Below are 13,352 nucleotides of genomic sequence, written 5' to 3' on the forward strand. Positions count from 1 at the left end.
AATCCTAACAAGAAAAGATTTTCCTCCAATTTACTACCCTGAGAAATGCATTACTGAGAGTATAATCTAGGGGAAAAATCCCATCATAGAAGACCAGACCTTATCATATAGTAGTAATATGGCCAAGAACAGATGAAGCACAAAATGTGTCCTAGCTCAGTCAAACAACAGGGAAGCTACTCAAAGGAGCAGAAGGAGTTAACTTAAAAAAATGGGGGGAGGGGTGCTGAATTATGGATCGTATCTTAAGGAGCCACTCATGTGGCAAAATTTTAGAAAAAATGATGCACTATCATATACACTGGCAAAGTTGGATAGCCCTGCTGGAAGTTGGCAAGCACCAGAACTTCTAGGATCCCAGATCATGGGCATGTATTAACTTTCCTCCTTTTTGTTTTGCAATTTGTCACCGGAGCAGAGACTGTTCATTCATTAAAAAGCTCTAATTCCTCCTTGGTCAATGTGCGAGATTCCTATTAGGGCCAATGGAAAAAACATACAAACACTGAGGGTCTCCTTTCACTAAACAGAGATCAAGAATCAACAGCCAAAGCCATTAATAAAGTTGGGAGTAACACACCAGACCAAGGAACTTCTCAGTCCCTAAACCTGCAAGCGTTTCTTCTATGTGGAGTTTTTGCTGGTGGGCCAGCACACCACGTTGGTAACTTACTTCTCATCAGAATCAGGTGAACCTGGGGAAGACACTACCCATGATACAACTAGAATGTATTTATTCAGCAGTATCAAGCTGTGCCACCATCATTACTGGCAAGCAAGACTTACTATATCAATTTAATTGGACCCACACAAAAATAGAAACCGACCGGAATTCCAAGAGAGACTGTAATTAAAGATAAAATGCTTGGTAAACAGAGACAGCAAGCAAGTCAACGTACGAACATCTGGAATGCACACCAAGATCCTGATGAAGGCACAAGTAACACAATGATTACTCAGCTGTGCTGCCAAGAATCCTGCTTACATAAAGGCCTGCGAAATACTCTCTGCTGCAGGAAAAGGACGGCTTCAAAAACTCTTAAGGAACTCTACTATATTCTCTTATTTTAGTTACCATGCTGTGAATTTTGGAGAGGATGGCAGAGTTAGAGATATGGCATCTTTTGAAAGGGATATATTTAGACTGCAGGATGATGGAGGGAAATTTTAACCCATCACCTTGCATCTATTGACTATCAGGGCTGAAATTTTCAAACCTAGCTAGAACACTTGGACACCCAGCCCTCATGGATTTCAACAAGAAACGGATGTCCAAAATCCCTGTGCAAATCCCATCCTGGAGGTTTAACTAACACTTTTGTACTTACAAGGCTAAGTTACACTCAGTCACACATGAATGGAATTTGGTGCAACCGACAGTCCAAGGGTTTCAAAGAGCTTTACAAACATTAACTAAGCAAGCCTTCCAACTCCTGCACAAAGGAGGTATAGCCCAAATACTGCAATGGTATCCACCCCAACTGGCCTGCCTGGAACCCCAACTGACTGCAAAGAGGCTCCCGCGTACAGATCCGGTTTCAGAACCGGGACCTTAGTTTCTGGTCCCAGGTTTTCATGCTCAGCTGAGGCTCAGAAGTCGGATGAGTTACCCACAGCCACATAGCAAGGCTGGATTACAGCCAGAAGTAGAAGCCGGCAGGCCTCTTTTCCCCAGCATCACGTCCTTCCCCAGCATCTCAGAGGGATCACCTCACACTCAAGTAACTGTATAATAAGGGACAGAGGCGATTCAGACCCCTGGCCCCAGCACAGCCTGGGCGGCAGACTGGAGTGAAGGCTAGTAAATTAGTGCTACTGGTAAACACAAATCCACCATTAACCCTCTCCATGCTAACCTATGGGGATGCAAAACAGCAAGCATGCTAGGTGCCCACAGAGGGAAGAGCTTCACTTAGCTGCTCCATCAGCAGCCCCACTGCAGAGCTTAAGTGGTGGAAAGGGTATTGCCCTGGCCCTCCAAACCAGGATGTATTTCACCCTCAGTTATGGGTAACATACCTATTTGCTGTATGATTTAGGGTTTTAAATTTAATATACATTACAACTTTACTAGTTATAGACATTAATTTAATTTGTTCATTCTCATTATAGCTTTTCTGTGGAATTATATTCAAAATAGAGTTAAGGTTTTAGAAAATGCATTCATTTTTATAAACTAAACATAAATCCTACACTGCAGAAAATATTGATAGTACAGAACTGCTTTTGAAGTGCCTCTGTAGATTCATAACACAGCAATTCCGATTCTTATATCATTACAAGCAAATTCTTCACTATATCAGCACTGATTGCAGTAGTCACCAAAGGTGGAACTGGATTAGCTGTTAAAGTGGCCCAAGCTAGAATGTTAGGAAGACACACAATCAAGATGGAGAACAGGACTGAAGGGAAATGGCTATAAAAAAGAAGGATCGGGGTGGATTAAGGCTACAGGCTCCCAAAGGAAGAGGAGCCCTGCTGCCAAGCCTCAGGAGAGAAGGGGCCCATATGCAATTGTCCCAGTCTGTCTGGGATGGGAGGAGGACCCCACCACCAAAAACATGGGCCAGGGCAAGGAGGCAGAGGTGGAGCCAAAAGAGGGCCTGTGTCATGATGTGCATAGGGCCCCAGATTGCCTTAATTCAGCCCTGGGAAGAGACAAGGAGTATGGCTGGGCTGAGTGCTTCATTCGACTCAACGCAGAACTGCAGGGCTGAAACACAAAATGCAAGGAGGAACTCTGAGCAGCTTTTTATAGATGGTATTTGAGCCCTGCTGCCCTTGCTAGTCATAGGCTGGAAGACACAGATCAGAAGACTCAGTTCTAACCCCTTTACACAAAGCTCCCACAATACCAAAAGTCTGAGCGTCAGCCCGAGCAGCATTTTGAATTCTAACTCAACCAGAAATATTACGAAGCGGGAAAAGTCTGGCTCCTTTCCCTCAGTGTCAGTTCCTGCAAAATGCAGAACTACATCTACCCCAACATGTGATCTTTCTGGATGTGCAGCGACATTGTTTGTGCCATTTTAATTTGGCAGTGAAGTCACCTAGACTTTGTCAAGACAACTGCACTGGAGGTCACAAAGACTAGAGGAGATTAAATATTAATGAATAAATTCTGCCCTTAATACCAGACACACAACCCACATTAGCTTCACCTCACTGACTGAGGAGACATTTGACCACTGGGAGCTCTGCACAGCACACAATCTTGCACTACTACTTAGGCATGGACCCAGATGACTAGGAATGTCCTTTCCATCCCATCACCTCTGATTCTCTGATTGTCAGGCTCACCTACCATTTTCGAGAAGTAAACAGCAGATTATCCCTGAACCAAAAATACTGTCCTTACCACCTCCAGTGCACGCTTCTCATCCACGTTTCTAAATGTATTAGACACACACCTTTTTCAAAATGTCGGCCAAGTTAATCCATTATGTAAACCCACTGACTTCAGGGGAGTAACACAAGAAATAAACATGGCCAGCTAGTTGTTTCCACATACTAATGGGGCACTAGTCCATTTTAGCAATTAACTGAGAACAAAAGCTATTTTGTAATAAAATTAGCCTTTGAAGTAAAGACTGACAAAAAAAATCGCAGGTGAAACAGAAATGAAATGGGGTTTTTGTTGTTGTTAACATGGGTGAAGCTGCTGCTTAAAATAATATTTGGGATAACAGCTTTTTTTGAAAACACTCATTTAAATTGCCCCCAAGCAGTTTAAAACAGCTACAATACTAAAAACCTTGAAAAATCTGGGTTTTATAATCTAAATGCTCAACGCTTCCTAGGATGTCCTCAAAGCTCTCGGATGCAAATCTGCAACTCTGGAGGCTGCTTAATTGTGGTTTTCTTGGCAATTTCACTCATTTCCCACAATCACTTCCTTAAGTCAAAGAATTGTTATACTTCATGTAGGGTTTATTATTATTCCTGCAGCAGGTTAACATGATGGGGTTTAAAAAAAAAACCCAAACCAAGATTCAACAGCAGTTTTCATTTCCGGTGCTGCCAATAGAAGGATAAGCAAGGTGTGACAAAGCCTGCTGAAGGAGGAGACTCTAAGGAAGAGGGCAAAGGAAAATAAAAATGTTCCATTATATAAAAAAGTCTGATCAATAGTTGTCTGTATTCCTAAATTCCTCTACACACATGATACTGACAAGGCCTTTCCCAGGCTCTCCTACAAAATGAGTCCTGACTCCCCATCAGATCCATGGAGACTGGCACCATGAGGTTTCTGTTCTGATATCAGGTGTGTCGAAGTAAATCTTCCCTTCGCTCCCCAACCGTGACCACCGTTAGTAAATGCCTGTCTCATGACTGCAGGGAGGGATGATGCTCCTTCCATTATTAATACAAAACAATAACACAATCTAAGTACCTGCAGCCACACCGCTTTGGGCTATCATCAGCTCTCGCGAGTTAAGCACGGGTGGACATGGTCAGTGCTCAGATGGGTGGCCAACATCAACCCTCACTGAAGAGAGAGAGGTGGTGATTCTGTACATAGCACGTTTTCCTCGGAGTGCTGAAGTATTGTCCCACCTGGCAATAGGGGCTTGGTTTGCAAGTGTGGAAGAAAACGAGCTCCACTTTCAGGTTGGAAGCAACAAAATTAGAGACAGCTTTATTTGAGCAATTGCAAGGGAAGAATACAGCTGGCAGAGAGCAGAGAGCATCTCTGCCTCAGTTTCTCCAAAGTACAAGCCAAATTACACAAGCATTTATACCTCTTTGTGACATGCATTAATTAAAAAATCTGCATTTTATTTAGGCTATTTACTATTTATTTCAGTATTTTCTTACTTTGTTTTTTTAAAACATCGTTAAATTAAGGCTAGATCACACTAACTATTCTGCTGTTTCCCACTTGCTTCTACCGTGAGCCCTGCTTCTACAGGTCTCGCAATATTAGGCTAAAACTTAGCTCAACATTTGCTCTGTCTCTAAAACTTAAATGGCTGCGCTTAATCCCTCTCTTTCTTTCCCTGCTTCCACACAAGCCACAGTCTTGTGAAAAGTTCTTATTTCAGTATTTATCCCCTGCTTACTTATATTCCCCTCGCAGTTTCACCTGGTTATTAGACAATCCTGGAGCATAAAATAGACACCTTTCCTTCAGGATGGAAGTGTGTTTTCTACAGGAACTCACTGTTAATCAATGGAATTCATGCACTAAGGCAGGACATCCTTTGAAGGAAAGGTGGAATTTTAAGGCTACAAGAGGTGGGCAGTAGCTACATTTCAGAGATAGATGATGGGATCTTCACATGTATGTGATCACTCCTGGACTCAGGGCAGACATAAAAAGGTGGATGGTACACCATGATTTGGAGCCAGCTAAAGGCAAGTTTGGCCTTTGGTGCAACTGAAGGCAGGCTCAGGGCTGCTCTAAGTCCCATCTGGATGTTGATGGCTTCTGGCAGCCAAGGATAGCCATGCCGCTATGAGCCCCATGCCAGGGGTACCTTCAGAAAGCCAATTAAGCCAGAGTAGCACAAAGGGGTTTAGTAGGGTTAGGAATCTGGCCTCTAGTCTCTTCAATCAATTGCCTGCTTCTTAAAGAAATTCTTATACTCTTTTGCATTCACTCATTTGTTTTTCTACATGAATACAGTTACAGACACTTTCTACCCACTGTGGTCTTTAAAAGATCTTTCTTGCTGCCACTGCAATCAGTTCTGGTTGTCTTCTTAGCAATGTAAGTACCTATGAACTCTGTCTCCTTCTTACTTGTTGAAGTATTGAGTGGGTGTGCATCTTACAGGATAAGTATCAAGAAGTGCTATTAGTGGAGAGAGATATGGTGCTAACATGGCAAAGCTAAATCAAAGGAACGAGCATCTGTCAAAGGGATGTTAAAAGCTGGATTACACAGGATGCTATCCTCCTCTTTTCTTTCTTTCTTAGGAGAGGAGGATGTGTAGGAGGAAGGGAGGCAACCTATGCCTTCAGCAAGGATCTAAGTAACACTTCAAAAGGCACAATTTCATAACAGCTGGACAGGAGTGCAGGTTTCAAGAAGCCACTTCTACACAAAGATTTGTTGGATGTAATATTCCCATAGATATCTATGGTTTAACAGCATCTCTACTTTGGCTCCAAACTTCACTGACTTGCCAGTGTAAAATGTTAGCTTGCCATGGCAATATTTTACCAAAGCAGGCGATATGCTGGAGAAAGGGATCATTTCTACTTCACCCTTCCTATTGATTTTCAAAGGGAGCTGTCACCACATGTGGCTAGATCATGCTTTGGAAGCCTTACTGAATTTCAGACAGGATACAGAGGAGTCAAACCTCTGTATTGTTCAGTGGAGCACTCTTATTTCTACTTTAATATTATAGTACTAGGTATGATGGCATTTTATTACTGCACAGAACAGATGCAGTACAGACAGCAGTGCAAGCTCTCTCTCCTCCCCACATCCCAATATACATACAGTACAGCGTTCCAGCCTGGAACTTCTACTCTGACCTTGTGGGATCTCTAGGTCCCTTTAGCTCTTGGCCTCTGCTGAGAAAGCCAACCAGAAAGCCAAGACAAATGTGATGCAGGAAGATGTAAACCAGGAACTAGCCAGAGATCAGCAAGTCATTTCTACAGGGCACATGACTGGCCCTGCAGTTGAGCAATACTTAAATATGTATATTGTGCCCAGTCTTTAGCAAACCTCTGCTCCCCACTGGAGTCATATTAACACGCTAGAGGTCAGGGTGTTCTGAGATACTGGAAAGCTTTTAGATTTTAGAAGTGGAGATTGAGGGAGAAGGGTCACTTCCAGTCTTCCATTTTTCATCCTGAGAGAGAAATGAGCAGAGGTACCCGGGCGAAAGGGAGAGGAGGAGAGAAAGAATGAATACATTAAAAATAGGAGAGGGGAACGGAGTAAGGCAAAAGGGGAGTAAGAAGAAAATATTGGAAAAGTGATTGTTTTACTAGCTAGAGGCAGAATAGAGACTAAGGGAGAGAGAATTACTAAACACGTTGGTTCTTTGTTCTAGATTTGGGAAGTCACTGCCAGACCCGAGCCAAATTCTTCCCAAAGTTACATCCACACAGCCTCATTTAAATCAATAAAAGGAGTCGTGGAGGTGTCATCTAGGGTAGAATTTGGCCACAGGGCAGATTAGTAAAGAGCTGGGAAATATGGATGGAGAATGAAGAGCAACCACTCCTAATCAGAAGTGTTAGAGAAAGGAGAGGAACGTGTTCCGCTAGTCCATGCGCCTCCTGGGCCAGATTCTCGAAAGGGCTCAGTATTTTGGATGCTGAGCTTTTCTGAAACCTGGCTGAGCACTTTCGAAAAATGGACATGTAATGGGATGCCAGATAGGAGATGGGTGCCTATCAAAATCTGACCCTGTGTATTTCAACCAATGGGACTCACCTGCCTACAGTTTAATCTTGATTATCGCCTTTTGTTGCTGTTATCTATGAATGAAGCTATGCTATTAATATGAATTATTCAAAGATAGCTTTGTTTCAGTGTTAATTTCAGCCACTACTGTTATGCTTTTAATTAAAAAGCAGGGCAGCAGGAAGTGATTGACAGCAATGGTCTGCAAATAGGTGTCTGCGATCTGACCACACGGAATTATAAATGGTTCTCTCTAGATACGTCTACTGCTCTCATCCCCAGGGTTTCTTGCAATTTACAAGACTAACACGGCTGTTACTCTGAAACCTGTTTTACATTGTATGTGTATATACACACACACAAATTATATGATTTGGTACAGTTCCTTTGCACTATTTCCCTTGGTCTTTACAGTTTAATGATGTTACCACTCTTTCAGTATTATTAACAGTCTCACAATATTTGGTGTTTGTGGGGTTTTGGGTTTTTTAAAAACACACCGCAGTGCCTGATTATATGAGAATTCTAGATAAAACATTTTAGTCCTCATCATCTCTAAATAACCCAGAAGGCAAATCAAAATAACTCAACATATATTATTTTTAAAATCTCGTGATCTTTAAGGACGTTTCATTGATTGGTTGGCCTGATTCATGAATTTTGAATGCTTGGGTCTAGCAGTACTGGATTAACTACTGATAGCCAGTATGAACGCCACAGTGTAGTCTTAATTTAGTTACCACCCCAGCTGGGAATCAAAAAGACCAGTTTAATAAACTACATGGTCAAATGCTATAAATAATTGATCCATAGGGCAGGAAAGCTGTGTGCAAATTGGTGCCTGTTAACGAGGGGTGCTCCCCAATCAGACTGCTCAGAGATCACGGAGTATTATGTGCTGTAAATATGGCACATTACACAAAGTTAACAACTCCAGATATGCTGCATTCTGCTGTAATGCACCAGTGTGCAAACGAGCGCAATGTTAGGTAGTTGAGTTTCAAGATGTGGGAATGCATTGAGATCCATGCTGATGACTACTATTTACATATAGACCCCTGTCTGATCCTAGCACATTAGGCTGATTTTGCTGATATAGCAGCAAATTATCTTTAAATGCTGAATGATGCTTTCCATGTATCTTGGTGCAAGAAATCAGCATAGCATAACCTACCAATGCTCTTTCCTGGCACCTATCAATCACTATTTTAAAACCCCATTTATGCTGGAAAGTGCCCAGTGTTTAAAGATATTCTCCATTCATTTATTGATAGGGTTCAGAAAAGCTAGTCTGCAATTTTACGTGTTATATTTTAACACCGGGAACACCAGAATCTTAAACTGCACTTTTAAACATTATTTATCGTCTATTTTACTCACCCAAAAGAATGTACATGAGCCTGTTTGCAGACCAGTGCAAGACACAGAAAAATACTGCAAGGAAAATTTAGACTCAGAGTAGTTTCTATCCCTAAATGATGTTTCTCGTGTCCCTGGAGATCATGAGATCTCACCCATCCTACCTTCTCCATTTTATCCTTCCTTGACCCTCAAGGTCCGACCAAGAGTCGCTATTCTGTTGTGGATGAGCACTTTCTTAAGAACTCATCAATGTTTTTCATTAATCACACCAAAGGACCATTGTCTGTTACTTACCAATCCCCACCTCTCCCCTTCCCTATCTACCCCATTGTCTTTACAGGACTCCTGTCACTCTGGCACAGCAAAGAGGCCTTTAGTGGGTAACAAACCAGTTAACAAGGATAGCTATGTAGGGACCTTCCACTAAGGCCAACAAATCATATCAGCTTCCAAATTGGTATTGTATCATCTATCATACTCTAGGCAGGGGCTTTTCTAAAGTCATTGTCCAGTGAATGTGTACAGTAAAAAGTTAAATGTGTAGATTCATTCAAATAATCATGCAAGAAAATCTAAAATTCCAACACCATGCTGTGCGGAAGGTATTCTGCACACGCATTTTTGATCCTGCTGTCTGTACAGTACCTCTTTCTTAAATGCCTAGATAGTTGTTCTGAACTTGAAGAAAAGGTATTAGGGATGCATGAGTCAAAGGAAATTTAGAGCAAGAGAAAGAATAAAGATAATGGAAATAAGTAACATAGTTTGTAAGTTTCAGAACAGGCATTCGAGCTGAGTGACTAATTCATAACCAACAATTTAAACAAATTTAACCTTCTTCTGAGTGTTAAACTGCCTGTGAACAGGTTGTGATTTGCTTGGATTTGGTATTCAAATACATTTGATTAAATTTTTCACAGATCATTTATTCTACAGCTTTCTCTCCAGAATTCAAACTGCTTAGTTGTGACTAGTCAAATAAGTCACATGGTATATTTTATTCCCTGAATGGATTAATGGAACTCATTCAGGTTTCTGGTGCTAATGCTCATGGAAAGAGAATAAGTTTCTTCCATGAGAATTTGAGAGAGTGATCCTAAATTTGCTTTTAGCAAATATTTTTGAGAGTAAAAGTTCATGGAAAGCAACGACGTAACACAGTTGGCAACTTTCACGCAGTAAATAAGCACCCCGACTTTCACAATAAGCCTAAAATCAAGATAATCCCATTTCAAAACAATGCCAAAACAAGCCAATCCCTAAGAACCTCAACACTCTACATGACTAAATCCCCCCGGCATGCAGTCTGGGATTTTGGTGGGCCCACTATGCACCCCTGACTCTCTCCCCCCACCCCACCAGTCCCTGCTTGCTGCCCCTTACCCCTGCTTGCTGGGAGCCAATCCAAAAAAAAAAAAAAAAAGCAGCACACAAGCTACAAGCCAAAAACTATCCAACAAGCAACTCATAAGCCAATTAAGCCAAAACCAAGCCCAATTTCTGCATTTTTTCCCCACAGGTTTGGCATGTCTGCCCATGAACTGTTGAGAGGAAGGATGGTCTTGTGATTAGGGCATTGGAAAAGGAATCTGGAGCCCTAAATTGCATTCCCTGCTCTGCCACAGACTTTTTGGGCAAGTCTCTCATTCTGCCTTAAATTCCAGATCTGTAAAATGGGGATAATACTTCCTTTCTCCCACCCTTTGTCTCTCTTATCTAGATGGTAAGCACTTTGGCAACTGTCTCAGCAGGTGTTTATAAAGAGCCTAAGACAGCAGAGTCACAATCTCAGTTGAAGCTCTTGCTGTAGTTATAAATAATAAAGGTAAAGCAAACTTTTAAAGAACCACAAAATGCTCAAATTATTTTTGCAGCATTCACCCAATTCTACTTCCAACCCATAAGAGATAATGCAAAAAAAAAAAAAAAAAAAGATCTTTAACAATCTAATTGGAAAACAAAGGAATGATTCAGATACAGAGTAACGTGATGTGCATTATAGTTTGTTTCATTTCCCCGCGGTTACATAATTTTCAAGTTTATACTTCACATTTTCTCATATCAATCTCTCCTTTTCCTATTCTCAAAAAAATTCTGGCATGTTGAACGGAGCTTAACATTAATATGGCTGTTTTTCACTATAACAATATCTTCCACCTATTGAGCACCTGGCCAGGCCAAAATATTGTTGTTTGCACAACTGTATCATCTATGTTGGCAACACAGGTTCCAACCATCTTTGGTTAAACCTTCAGTAGGTAAAGCAAGAGTCAGATCCACGAAAACACATTAGTTACTTAGGCTCTTTCAATGTCTCCATTATGCATCAATTATTTCTAAACAGCAGCATGTCTCTTCCCACCAAAATATTTAGATTGGGAGCAACATTTAATTGTATTAGTTGGGCCAAAGACAATCTGAAGAAGCTCAATTTGGCAGAACTAGTTAATTCATAAACCCATCACCTCTTTCGGTCTGAGCCCAGAATTGGGCTTAGATCACAAATGAAATGAGTTTGGGGTCTTTAGCAGGTGCCAATGCCTACCATAGATCCAGCATGATTCAACAAGATTTGTCAGGAAATCTAAGGACTAGTATAGAAGAAATAATGCTGGTTTGGACTTAGGGATATTAAGAGACTCCAGCTAGCGCCATCAGTAGCTAATTTTTTTTATGATAACTACAGTTTTTTTGTTTTGTTTTCTTAAAGATGGAAGACTGCAAAACTGATGTGTATGTTTTTAATTGTGAGATGCCACTGTCTGAGCGAATATGTAATTATAACAGTTTGCACTATATTTTCTTCAGGAGTTGCCAGTGCTAGAGTTTGTTTCTTCCCCCCCCCAACTTTGTTCTCTTTTAATTCCATCTAAATGCAAAGAATTTACTAAAACAGCCAACTGTAAATAATATAAAGTATTAAACACACATTCCTTAACAATATTGACATAAAAGTTACAAATCACTTGCATGCCCTAAAGACAGCTCAGTGCAAGCTATTGCATAGCTGTCCTTAGGGATTCTTTTCACTACTCTTCAGAGGGTTCTATATTTTTGGTGACGATACTATCAAGAAAAGTTGCAAAATCTGTACAGGTGCAAGCTAACAAAATAGGATTATGTATAAACATCAGACGTAAAAATTGTTAGATTACCAAAGTTTTCTCACTAGACTTTTATGATTAAAAACGGAGACTATTGTAATCATAAGAATAGCAGAGAAGAAAATTTGACAAGCCTAATTATGTTTAACAGGCATGCCACACGTAATGAGAGCATGTCCTGGCATCTCAAGAAAAGAACACAGCAAAAGGTATTCTGTTTAATCACCTTCGTTTTACAAAGCAATCCAGCATTCATGCCTGACACACACAGTCTCTCTCATGTATGGTACAGGCTGGCTAAGTTATTTAGTTAGTTACCAAGTGAAATTATATCTCTTGGCTGAAATTCACATGCCGGAGTCTTGCTAGATCAATGAATTAATAGTTATTTTATTCTAGGACTTTTTTTTTTAAACTTTTGGTTAATTTTGTAAGAATTTTAAAATAGGCTAAACTAATTTCTTGCACAGTTGAGAAAAGAAATCTACCTCAAAGGTTGGAATGAACTCATTTCATGTATCTCTTACTCTCGTACAGGGTTCAATTACATTAATATGCCCCACACTTTTCTTTCACACTCCAAATTAAGTGTCTCAAATATTGATTTCATTTAGATTGAAACATCTAGTTTAATGTGCCTTAAATGCCAAATGATCAAGCTCATTTGAGGCTTAACATTTAAAAAATGTCCACTTTACAGCAGTGGCTCTCAGCCTTTCCAGACGACCGTACCCCTTTCAGGGACCTGATTTGTCTTGTGTATCATAAAGTTTCACCTCACTTAAAAACTACTTGCTTCCAAAATCTGACAAACGTACAAAAATGTGCCACAACACACTGTCAAGCAATTTTTCAGTATTTCTCATTGGTACCATATAATTATAAAAGAAATCAATTGGAATAGAAGTATTGTACTTTCAATGTATAGTACATAGAGCAGTATAAACCAATCATTATATGCAATTTTAGTTTGTACTGACTTCGCTAGTGCTTTTTATGTAGCCTGTTGTAAAATTAGGCAAATATCTAGATGAGTTGATGTACCCCCTGGAAGACCTCTGTGTATCCCCAGGGGTACGGGTACCCTGGTGGAGAGCCACTGCTTTACACTTTCACCTAAGGAAATGTGCCAGAAATAACAACATTTACTGTGTTTTATTTTTTATTTAACTTCAATACATATTGGCTGTGAATAGCTATTGGGCAATCATCACAGAACCCCTACCATTCACTTGTACATTAAGAGAGATCTCATTTCCCACAATCAAAGTGGAATTGCTTCACACCACTAAATCAGCACGTCAAGCCAGGTTTAGGAACACCGTGACTAGTCGTACGTTTCAGTGTTGTTAAAGTGCCATTTGCTTTCCACTGACTGAAACCTAGCCAACCGCATGGATAAAATGTATCTCGAAAACAGCGGGTTTTGAAGTGCAAACAAGCCCATTTCATCTACTCTCAAACCGTGGAGCAGATGTTTGCCTTAAAATATTCATCTAAATGGACGGTCCATA

At 40.6% G+C, this 13,352-nt stretch overlaps 1 protein-coding gene across 3 annotated transcripts in view; it reads right to left on the reverse strand.

Annotated features, from left to right (window-relative positions):
* NECAB2 (N-terminal EF-hand calcium binding protein 2) overlaps positions 1-13,352 on the reverse strand; it is a 371,797-nt gene that overhangs the window by 294,948 nt on the left and 63,497 nt on the right. The gene's annotated exons all lie outside the window — the stretch shown is intronic.

The sequence above is a fragment of the Natator depressus genome, chromosome 12 (assembly GCF_965152275.1).
Source record: "Natator depressus isolate rNatDep1 chromosome 12, rNatDep2.hap1, whole genome shotgun sequence".
NCBI classification, from domain to species: Eukaryota; Metazoa; Chordata; order Testudines; family Cheloniidae; genus Natator; species Natator depressus.